This window comes from Choristoneura fumiferana, chromosome 27 (assembly GCF_025370935.1).
Source record: "Choristoneura fumiferana chromosome 27, NRCan_CFum_1, whole genome shotgun sequence".
In the NCBI taxonomy this organism is placed as follows: Eukaryota; Metazoa; Arthropoda; class Insecta; order Lepidoptera; family Tortricidae; genus Choristoneura; species Choristoneura fumiferana.
In genome coordinates, this window is record NC_133498.1 from 7993278 (window position 1) to 8006119 (window position 12842).

General features: G+C 36.5%; 1 long non-coding RNA gene across 1 annotated transcript; it reads left to right on the plus strand.

Annotated features, from left to right (window-relative positions):
- Positions 1-2689: 2689 nt before the first annotated feature.
- Positions 2690-11583, plus strand: LOC141443526 (uncharacterized). The gene is made up of 3 exons (XR_012453045.1): positions 2690-2762; positions 6515-6641; positions 11051-11583. It is a non-coding gene; the product is annotated as an uncharacterized lncRNA (long non-coding RNA).
- Positions 11584-12842: the final 1259 nt, after the last annotated feature.

Genomic DNA, 12842 nt, shown 5'->3' on the forward strand with positions numbered 1-12842 from the left:
GAGCATGCGGGTCACCTGATGGGAAGCAACCGCCGCCCATCGACACTTGTCAACACGAGTGGTATCACAGGTGCTTTTGAGAGACGATAGGGTCGTTTTTAGGGTTCGTAGTCAACTAGTAACCCTTAGAGTAGTTTCACCATGTCTGTCCGTCTGTCTGCCTGTCTGTCCGCAGTTAAGCTCAGAGACCGTTAGTACTAGAAAGCTGTAATTTGGCATGAATATAAATATGTATCAGTCACGCCGATAGTGGTAAAATAAAATAAAAAATTTAGGGTAGGTACCTCCCATAGACGGGGATAGTATAGTCCCATAGACGTAAGTACAGTGGGGGTGATTTTTTTTCTCGACTAACCCTTTAGTGAGGGGTATTGTTGGATTGGTCTTTTAAAACCATTGGGGGGTTACTAAAACGATTTTGCTATTCAGTGATCTGTTTGCGAAATATTGAACTTTAAAGAGTAAATTTTTAAACCGAGCCCCCCCCGCTCCTCAAAAATCTAAACTGTTGGGTGGAAAAGTTTGGAAAAATTCAAATTTACAAGGAAAACTATAACGGCTAAGATTGCCTGAGAATTATTAGTGTTTAAGAGTAAATAGCAGCATAAGGTAAGGTAAGGTAGTAGGATAAATAAAAGCTTTTAAAATAAACCTAAATTTGGAAGATTTCGTACCTACCGAAATCCTTAGAAAAATATTACTCGATTTTTTCGTAATGGCTATATACGGAACCCTATCTGGGGCGTGTCCGACACGCTCTTGGCCGGTTTTTTAAAGATCCCTAATCTGTATATGGCTCCGGAAGCTGATGCCGTATTGCTTATCGTTTCTGACACTCGCGATCCCAGTCAAAAGACAGTTTTCGCATACAAAAACTGTCATTTGATTGTGGTCGCGAGTGCCAGAAACGTTAGGTTAGAGTTAGACAATATGGCCTCTGTTCATCTGGCCATAATATAAAATATTATTTATTAAAATGGCGTTTCAACAATTCCACTTTTCCAGGGTCTTTCAAAATTTCTGTCTTTGTTCAGGTGTTCCGTTTCTCATTACTATTTGTTTTATTATCTGCGTCAATAAATGCAATTCTTTAAATGACATTCAAGTATGCAAACAGATAGCGATTTAATTAAAATAAATTAAATAAGAAATCGGAGGATTCAGCTATTATTTAAAGTGGCAAAACTACCTATCTCTATTTTAGTTAATTAAAAATAAATTATCTCTACTTACCACAGAATAAGTTAGACAATAGTAATAATAAAATAAGCTTCTATCATCCCAGCCTATATCGTCCCACTGTTGGGCACAGGCCTCCACTCAGAATCAAACAGTCAGCCAAACCACATTCACAGATGGCATTGTCGCTTATTCGAAGCTTTGCTAAAAATACAGGAGAACAAAAATGGCCCAGTCTTAATCTAATAATGATGGAGGTATTTAACTTAGAAAATTCTCTATTAATAAAAAACCATGGTCTCGTAGGAATAGATGATTGAAGGTTTCCAAAATGTCTTCCCTTAATTAGCCGAGATGATTGCCACAAATCATTCCAATCTTTAAACATTTGAGGGTGATTATACTTATAATTTCTAACAGCCTTATTCATAAAAAATCCTTAATTGAGGTTTGATCGGTCTGTTACTTAGCAGACTGATTAAGCTTGTTAGACGGTTGTCAAGAAGTATGATTCATAAACGCTTGCTAGCAGTCTGCTAGTTGTTGAGCTGCTGATAGACGGATTAGACGCGTTATGTTGGCCACCTTGACAAATCAAAGACAAAAAATGGCCTAATCGATAATTTAAAAAAAAAATGACAGCAGTGACAGCAAATTAGCAGGAAAAAAATAAAAAGCGAGATATTTGTTTTCCCGCCATTTCCGATTCGCATGTTTATGTTGTGCAAAAAACCATAATTATGTTAATCATCCTAATTTTTTTCATATTTATTGTTAATTTATTGTTGCTAATTTAGAGGATTTTTAAATACAAATTCCTGAAAATAAATTTTCCAGTTTTTTTTTTTTAAATCTTTGCGTAGCCCTGTCTTCACTATAAATATCTTCAGTATGGTTTTTTGCTCTTGTCAAAGTCAGCTGTTCAAACTTGTGGCGGCCATTTTGTGACTTAGCAGGGAGATAAAGGAGGGTCTACGGTCCTCTAACTTTAGCAGAGCCTTGATCGACTGATTAGCGCTAACAGACGTTTATGAATCATGTTTTTTAGCATCGGGCCTTCAAGGAGCCTTCAAGGAGGCTCTAACTTTTTATGAATAAGGCTGTAACTCTACACTCATGATTTGTTTTTGCTTTGACGTTTTTAGAAGAAAATCACACAGTGACAGCAAACCGGCCAGTATTAATATATCGAAATAGTATTGCAACCTCGTTAAAATATTTAACTGGCACATGTTGCAGTCGTAACTTTTAGACTGGGCACAATAAAAAAGGGATTTAAAAACACAAACACAGCCCGATTTAAAACATAGTGTAATCGATTCTACCTACTCTCGATTCTGAGCAAAAACTACTTTCTGGTTTTCAGTTATTTAATTAAAACCTTGTAGAGCCATTTTAATGTAGGTATTGTTTTTTTTGAGATATCGCCTTTAGCCTCAAGACTTATACATTATATAAATTCTTTTGTTTTTCGCAACTGTGTAATTTTGCGTCGATGCGAGCATTCCATATTTTTGACAAACTGGGTGTGCTGTATTGCTAGGTTGTCAGCAGTGGTTGTCAGTCTTACCGCCGGAGTTTCGGTAAGATTTTAAATTATTTATTGAATCAGGCGTTACTTTGCGGAGCTCCATGTCAATGAACTAAAACAATTACTTTGCTCACCCGCGACCGAGCGACCACGACTTTGGTCGCGGGTGAGCAAAGTAATTGTTTTAGTTCAGATAGTTTATAATAGTTATTTGTGTCACAAGGGAAGGGGAAATGTTATGTATTTACGGCGAGGGCGGTACATTGAATCTAGAATGTAGCGAAGAATTCCATAGAATCCTGAGCGTATAAAGATTCAAGTGTTAACGACCAATATGAAAATAATTTTGCGCCCGAGTGACTCCATACCACTTTTCACATCAAGTATGACGAAAATTGAAATAAAACAATTCTAAATATAATTAAAGAGCAACCAGCATACGAGTATATATGGCGTAGTTTTACAATTATCAACTTCAAAAAATTGCATTTGCACAAAAACACTTGGAAACTTGAACAGAAAAGTTGTTGAAAACGTTGAATAAATTCCTAACTTCCCGGTAGATGTCGCTGTACTTGATTCAAACTAACTATCGTTTGTTTTACTAAGCAACTTCATGCATGTAACGAATTATTATAAAGTTTACTTTATTACTCGCTAGATGGCGCTGTACTAGGCGACCAACTAGCTAATGTTTGTTTCTATAATGTTATCTTATACTTTGATTTTTTTTGGATTAAATTGGGCTTTGGCAGAGCAATAATTGTTGAATAAGACATAAGTGTTTTATTGTAAATGTCAAATTTTGAAGTTATTAATTGTAAAATGTAAAGCCACGCTATTTATTTTCTATGCTGGTTGTTCTTTAATGATATTTCGATATATTTTATTCAAGTTTCTTAATGCTCGGTGTGAAAGGTTGTATGAGCCACAAGGGAGCAAAATTATTTTCATCTTGGGCAACACACTTGAATCCCTCATTACGCTTAGGATTCTACTTTAGAATCCTTCGCTACTTTCTGGATTCAATGTACGCCCTCGCCGTAAATACACCATTTTGCTCCCTTGTGACACAAATAACTATTTCTTAATGAGAGGTGTAAAAAAAATTTTCGTTGGTAATATTGAATAATAATAATACAAATTGTATGGATAATTTTTAGGGTTCCGCCTTGTAGTTTCGCCATGTCTGTCTGTCTGTCTGTCTGTCTGTCCGTCCGCGGCTTTGCTCAGGGACTATCAATGCTAGAAAGCTGTCATTTTGCACGAATATATATATAAACTAAGCCGACAAAATAGTACAATAATAAAATCAAAAAACATTTTTTTAGGGTACCTCCCATAGACGTAAAGTGGGTTTTTTTTTTCTCATCCAACCCTATAGTGTGGGGTATCGTTGGATAGGTCTTTTAAAATCATTAGGGGTTTTGTAAGACGATTTTTCGATTCAGTGATTTGTTTGCGAAATATTCAACTTTAAAGTGCAAATTTTCATTAAAATAGGGCGTCCCCCCCCCTCTAAAATCTAAACCGGTGGGTGGAAAATTTTTAAAAAATTCGCAGTGTTTGTAAGTATATCAAACTTACAAGGAAAACTATAACGGCTAAGTTTGCTTCAGAATTATTAGTAGTTTAAGAGTAAATAGCAGCCTAAGGTATAAAATATACCTATAAACTTGGAAGATTCCGTATAAACTACGAAATCCTTAGAAAAATATTACTTATTTTTTTCGTAATGGCTACGGAACCCTGTTTTGGGCGTGTCCGACACGCTCTTGGCCGGTTTTTCCTAATAGATTAGGAAATTGGCTCATTTAGTTAGATTAGATTAGATTTTTTAGAAAAATATGGCTCTGTCCATTGGAGGACAATTTTGCCAGTGTCTAGTAGGTTTTGCCGTTGTACGGTAAAAAAATTCTAGAAAAACGAAATATGAGAGGTAATGGTGGATGAACGATGACAGCGCCTTCGGCTCATTTAGTTATTTAACTGATCACGAGCAAACGTCAAACGGATCACACGAAACTAACGCCATCTAGCGACATTTCGCCTCTGTGAAAACACTCATTCGGTTGGCTAAGTATGTCGGTGGCCCTCGTTCTTCTATGTATCTCCTCATTTCTGATTAGATCCCCCCCGTATTTAGAGAAACCCCTAGCATAGCTCCGTAGCTCGCTGAGCAACTCTGCAGTGCCCTTAGTGTAAGTTTTCGGTTACAAAATACGTCTCGATCGCGTTCGCGTTAAAATCTCAATTTGTATGCAAACACGAACAGCGCCTCTAGCGAAAAGTTTGCGCAACAACTTTTGTGAGTGTAGGTTTGCTACGTTAACTATTTCGTCCGCGCATCGTAACGAAAACGTGTGACGACGCCGCCCCGTGGACATGTGGCGGCTACGTATCGACGATCGAACGCTCGATTTACGTCTTCGAATAGCAAACGAATGTTTTGTGAGAACGCCACACTAGAGGCACAGGGCTACTACGAAACTTGGAACTCGAAGTTCGTATCGTACCGTCTATCTCGCTCTCGTATTAAATAGTATGTGTCAGAGGGACCGCACGACACGAACTTCGAGTTTCGAGTTTCGTAGTAGCCCTGCTGAGCCTATTAACTATAAGGTCTATAGTGAACGACCACAAATGGAATCGAGATCGGTGCCCTTAGTGTAAGTTTTCGGTACAAAATACGTCTCGATCGCGTTCGCGTTAAAATCTATTGACTGATTGATTGATTGATGTATAACCCCTTATTCATAAAACTTAACAAGCCTATGTTAACTAACAAATGCTTTGTCCCTTTCTAACAAATACTAATGTCGAAGTAACAGATAAGGACAAACGAATTTTAGCGGCATTTTAACTAAAATAGGTTTCATTGTCGTTTATGAATAAGGGGGTTAGTTTATTGACTTTATTATTATGTATTAGTGTGTACCTATATATATTTATAATGAATTGTTTGAGTTAATTTAAAATTTCTTTTTTTTATCTTTTCATTGTACTCGTAGTGTCTACTCTTGTGTCTGATATCCTGTCAATCGTTCAAAGGTTGACTGGAAGAGACCCCTTTAAGGGATAAGCTCTCCTTTGTACATCTTATTATCCTGTGTTCTGTTATTTTCATGTGTTTTTATGTACAATAAAGAATTTTACAATACAATAAAGGCCCCTAGGCCTCTTAGGCCTCTAGGTTGGCAACGCATCTGCAATACCCTGGTGTTGCAGTTGTCTATGGGCGGTGGTGATCTCTTACCATCAGGAGACCCACTTGCTCGTTTGCCATCCAGTCGAATAAAAAAAAATACAAATCTCAATTTGTATGGAAACACGGACATCGCAAGCGTTCCGCTAGAGGCGCTGTTCGTGTATTTTTTCTTTTTTATTCTACTGGATGGCAAACGAGCAAGTGGATCTCCTGATGGTAAGAGATCACCACCGCCCATAGACACCTGCAACACCAGGGGGATTGCAGATGCGTTGCCAACCTAGAGGCCTAAGATGGGATACCTCAAGTGCCAGTAATTTCACCGGCTATCTTACTCTCCACGCCGAAACGCAACAGTGCTAGCACTGCTGCTTCACGGCAGGATTAGCAAGCAAGATGGTGGTAGCAATCCGGGCGGACCTTGCACAAGTTCCTACCACCTGGCTGTTTGCATACAAATTGGGATTTTAACGCGAACGCGATCGAGACGTATTTTGTAACCGAAAACTTACACTAAGGGCACAGATGTCGGTCGCATAAAAATTACTTATCGATAAATGATGAAACTGGCTCTAACTCTTATATTTCTTTTGCAGGTTACAGCGGATTAAAATCACAAGAATGATGCAGAAATTGACTTACCTTTTGATTTTCTGCTTGCTTGTTTGTACCTTGCTGCAGATCGTTAATTGTGATTCGGACTGCGCCGTTTTGGGTGCGTCGGTAGGTGCTCTTTTTACAAGCTTTTATTTATTTTAGTTTCACCCGACCCGTTGTCTGTCTGTCTGTAGTCAAATCTTGCAAGTTGAATTTGACCAACTTCCAATAGTCGGTTACTTTAAATTTGGCATACTTAAGTAGATTGCGTGACAATACAATAATCTAGTAGTGAAAGTCTGGTAGTCCAGCCAGGATCGTCTCCTCAGGACGCAACTCTTCAACGGCTAATGGCATCGACTTGAAATTTGGTATTCAAGTGTAGTTTCGGTGCAAGTAAAGTCGACAAAAAGTGCAGTCAGCAAAAAAAAACTTGTATCAAAAATGAAATTTTTACTAAAACTTATTACTATCTTTTATTTAACTTGCAATGTACGTAGTAGTATGTACGGGTTGATACGAAATTATATCTACATCTATGCAGCCCACAAATTAGATCTTGTACCACTACCATGAGTTTACAGTGACCGTACTTGATAGCGACGGCGTAAATTATTTGTATGGAGAATTGTACAGTGCCTCTATAAATAATTTACGCCCTCGCTATCAAGTACGGTCACTGTAAACTCATGGTAGTGGTACCTAATTGACGTTTGACGTTACATTATAAACAACAGAGCCAAATTTTATGACTCTATGCTAGCCATACCGTACGTGCCCAATAATAAGAAAAAAACATACAGCGTAGGTAGTGAGATGGTACGTGTACGTAATAAATAATGAAACTTTCTGAGAATTTTAGAGCTGTTAGCGATCTTGAATGGGTCCCGACTGTCCCTTTCTATGTATATCATTATTGTGTAAACAAGTACATACCTTGTTGTTCCTTTTTTAAATGCCGAATAACATTTTTATTGTCTTTTTTTTCTTCAAAATTCAAGTGACTTAAAAGGGTTCTAGACCACCAGAATTGTTTTTTCTTTTTAGTTTTTCATAACGCAGTCTAGTTTTATGATAATTCGGGTTTTGTATCGTGTAGGTATGTACAGTCACCAGCATTAATATCTTCCACAGCGGAGCGTGCTAAAATCTCTGACACGTCCTTCCGGCCCTAGAAATAGTCATATCAGATATTTATGCACGTTTGTTGTGTCAGATATTGGTGCTGGTGACTGTACGTGAGGTCAAATATGTGGTCTACCACCCTAAAGTTGATAATCGTTTGCATGTCATAAAACAATAAGGCCAATAGACATGTCTGTCAACTTGAAAGTTCGACTTCAGCGACATATTCATTTGATAGGAACATGTTTAAAAATTGATAGACCACTTTATTTTAGAGAAGCTCGATATTTCGGCACAGTTACCGAGACGACAACATAAACCCGAATTTAAAAATCGTAAAATTAGTAATGGCCGTGATAGTCTAAAACAAGTCTACAACATTGTGCAGTAGTTTTTTTGATTGCCATTATCATTCATCACATCTAACGCTAGATGTCGCTGTCCCGTGGCAGAACTGGGTAGCGTTGTGTTAAGCAAGAATTCTTATCTGCATTATAGTACGGTCAATTAAGGCGTAAATCTGTTTAAAAAAAATATAATTTTTGAAGCCGAAGTTACTTAGCAATGACACCGGCCTTAATCAGCAACAAAAACACATCTCTCAAGACTCTATGTTCAATTTAGCTTTTAGCAATTTAGCGAAAAATGCTGAACCGACGCACGCTTCTCAGAATTTGTTTCCTTTTTTTTGTTATTAAGTTAATTAATTGATTGCCATAAAAAGGTTGCCTGGAAGAGACCGCTCTTAAGCGACAAGGCCGCCTATTGCTTGCCTTGTAATTTTTATCTCTGTGTACACTCAAGGACTTTTATCCATGAGCCACCATGGAACCACTTCACAGTAATAATTGTATTGAATTGAATTGTATGATTACATACAATCCTACTTCCTAGTCCCTACTTATAATCCTACTAATATTATAAATGTGAAAGTTTGTGAGTGAGTGAGTATGTTTGTTACTTCTTCACGCTTAAACGGCCCTCTCTTCGTGGTATATATTATACACATTCACAACAAATCTAAATACATAGGTAGGCAATGGATGGGGTCAGATATTTTCGTGGTGAAGAGGAAGCAATGATCGCTTACATCTTTCATAAATTCTGTATGTCTTGATGTTCTATTTTGTAATAATGAGGGCTAACGTTTTTTGTCTCACTAGATGGCGCACTGTTGCGTGAGGTTTTAAGTATGGCTTTCAAAGTCTGTTATTACGGGCGTGAAAACAAAGTTTAGATTAAAATCATATTTAATACACCTTAAAAACGTACCATAAAAATATCGAGCATGCCACAGTGTTGCATAGTTCCACAGTTTTGTTCGGAAAAAAGGGAGGACAAAGGTTTCCGAAAGACAAAACTGTCTCAAAACACAGACATTCATTGCCCCGGAACGCATATTTGCCATAATTAATTTCAGATATTGCAAAATATTCACAAAATGATTCTAATTTTAAATAAAACCGCGTAGCTCACCTAAAAACTATGAGATTTGACATTTCGGAGACCTCACGCTACACTAGCGCCTCTAGTGGCGAATTCATACGCGATAGCCCTCATTAAGCAAGCCAGTGGGAATACACAACAACAACATATAAATAAACTAACTATAACATTCATACAGAAGATAACTACTTAAAACTATTAAACTTTTGCCCACGGCATCGCCCGCGTGGAACTCGGTTATCACACGGTGTTCCCTCGGTAACTACGTGCATTTTTCTTAGATAAAAAGTACCTAGCCTATGTCACTCTCCGGCCCATGATCTATGGCAAAAATCACGTCGATCCGTCGCTCCGTTTCAACCACATTAAAGCGGACATGTCTGAAGTGAAGTGTCGAAGCTGGTGAGCTTGGAATGGATGCCCCCAAATACTTAGCCGTATTCGACCATAGTTGAAAAAAAAACCGGCCGAGAGCGTATCGGACACGCCCAAGATAGGGTTCCGTAGCCATTAGGAAAAAAAGACAAGTAATATTATGTGCGTTATAACACAATTAAAACACAACTTTCTACAGTGCTACAGTCTTAAAATCTATTACCAGAAAAAGAGCGTATCTTCACAGCAATGAGGGCTATCGCGTATGAATTCGCCACTAGAGGCGCTAGTGTAGCGTGAGGTCTCCGAAATGTCAAATCGCATAGTTTTTGGGTGAGTTACGCGGGTTTATTTATAATTAGAATAATTTTGTGAATATTTTGCAATATCTGAAATTAGTTATGGCAAATATGCGTTCCGGGGCAATGAATGTCTGTGTTTCGAGACAGTTTTGTCTTTGGAAACCTTTGTCCTCCCTTTTTTCCGAACAAAACGGAGACTATGCAACACTGTGGCATGCTCGATATTTTTATGGTATGGTTTTAAGGTGCATTAAATATGATTTTAATCTAAACTTTGTCTTTACGCCCGTAATAACAGACTTTGAAAGCCATACTTAAAAACCTCACGCAACAGTGCGCCATCTAGTGAGACAAAAAACGATAGCCCTCATTACGTCCTTTTGTTGAGAAGCGCAGTTTTTCGGCAATAACTCAAAAACGGCATATCCGATCATGTTGAAACCAATTTTCGTTGAAAGTATTTATTAAGCGTTATCTTTCCATATTTTTTGCATATTTTTTGGACAAACGGTTTACAAGATAGAGGAGGGGGGGGGGACACAATTTTTGCTACTTTGGGAACGATTATTTCCAGAAATCTTCACTTAATCAAAAAAGTATTTGAGAAACCTTACTATGTGCCACACGTTGATGCGAGTTAAAAGACATATTTTTTTTTCAATTTCTGTTACACGTAACAGAAATTGAAAAAAAATATAGATATTTTTGACTGTGTAGATATTATTGCCCTTGACTGTATAGATATTTTTGGCTTGGGTTTTGTTCTTATATATGTGAGAGTTGCGCGTATAGATATTTATGGCCTCCTATTCGCCTACATATATTTGACTGACATTGTACATTTATTTATGGCCATGTAAATGTTTAGATCTTTTTGACTAACTAACTGATCACATATTTTTTGGCCGGATTACCGTACAGATATTTCTGGCTAATCAACTGTACAGGTATTTTTGACGCCTTGGGAACGCATATATATTTATGCCCTTGACTGTACCTATGGAGTGCCCCCCCTATAGATATTTATTTTTATAATTTAACTACAAAACTAAATAGCGGCTTTGACAAGACATCTGTACTCCAAATTTTATTGATATAAGTACATCTTGTAGTTTTCGAGTAAAATGCCTGTGTCATACGGACGGACAGACATACAGACGGACTTGACGAAACTATAAGGGTTCCGTTTTTGCCATTTTCTTTTATAATTTTTCACAATTTTCAATAGCGACTAACTTCTTAGATGATGTAGCTATACTTAGTCAGCGAACATGTATTTTTTTTTAGTGCCAAGAGAAAAGTTGCTGTGATCCAGAACTGGCATGTCAAGATACGGATTATGGCTTCGGACTTCGGTGTTATGCACCAGAGAAGCCCTTGTGATTATATAAGCGTATATACGCTTGATAAATAAATAAATATTTAATAACAAATAAAATTGTTTTTTTCCATTTTATTTTTAATTGTGACATAGTTTAATTTTATTTTATTTGACATTGTTTTTGAAACCTTTTTTGAAGCTGTATTTTATGTAACTCGTGTTTTAACAAATAATTATTTTTATCTTTATCTTTGAATATTATGTATTATTAAGCAATGGTTGACTTTGAATATAAATAAATGTTAGTGTATGTTTTAATATATAATAATAAGTAACAAATTGTTTTATTAAATTTTATCTACTGTCACAGAATGAATAACTGTTGTAACCTTAACGCCGTTGGACTGTAATGTTCCATCTTATGTGAACATATATTAAGATATATGTATATAGATTTAAAATATATTTGTTTTATTAAATTAAATTATTTTATACACTATTGAGACTATTTCATTGTAAAGTTAAGTATCAATAACAAATTTATTATTAGATAAAATACTCGAATAAGATCACTGGCAATACTGACTGACGGATCGAGGAAGATTTCTGACTAAAACCCAATGACAGTTCATCTTGTGACAAACTATAAAACCGGCCAAGAGCGTGTCGGACACTCCCAAAATAGGGTTCCGTAGCAAGTTTAAAAGTAAAACTACTAATAATTCTCAAGCAAACTTAGCCGTTATACTTTTCCTTGAAAGTTTGATACATTTACTACCATTTCAAATTTTTCCACACCGGTTTAGATTTTAGAGCGTCCCCCGCTCGATTTTATTGAAAATTTGCACTTTCAAGTTGAATATTTCGCAAACACATCACTGAATCGAAAAATGGTCTTAGCAAACCCCTAATCAAATGGTTTTAAAAGATCTATCCAACGATACCAACACAAATTATAATGGGTAGGTACCTACCTAACAAACAATTTGGCGATAAATATAGAGCAAATAGTAGCTTTGAGTCTTATAATAGCTTTATAAGGTCTACAGTAATAGTTTTTGGTGACACTATGGAGCTGATTGAATACATTAGTCAACTGACGATAGTAAAATGATTTAATAGAAATAAGAAAAATATAATAGCTCGAAGCTGTAAAGTGGTGCTATAAGTTATCACGTTATAGATTGTAGTTGCAGCTATAGGGTGATTTTATCACTGAGTGCTCTTTTGGAGTGTCTACTAACGCGTCTTAACGTTGTCGCTCTGTAAGAGTGTTATGTTTACCTTCTAGTGCTAAATATCGCCTATAGTGTTAAATAAGCCGTAGGAAAATCCTAAAGCTACGTAAAGGTTATAATGGCAATTCTAATAACTCCCAATGAGAGAGTGATATAATGGAGTTAGTGTACCCCGTTGAAACACTGTGTAGCTGTTTTAGCGTTTATGGTGCTATAAAAGAAATTGAAAGTACAGCTCTTTAAGAGCTTCAAGTTCTTTAAGAACGTTTGTGTGAATGTTACTTACTCTTAAAGCCCGTTTAAGATGTTTCATATGTAAGAGGCCCTATTATATGACCAAAACCTGTTTAACATGATTACTTGAAGCTAAAAGTTGGAAATTAGGTTTCGATACATCTTTTTTAACTCATACAGAACTAAACTCCATTGAAAGTTGTTAATAATAATTTTAAGTGTTTAAAATCGCTGCTATATTCTTATTATCGATGCAATAGAGATATCGAAATGATTAAGAGTTAAA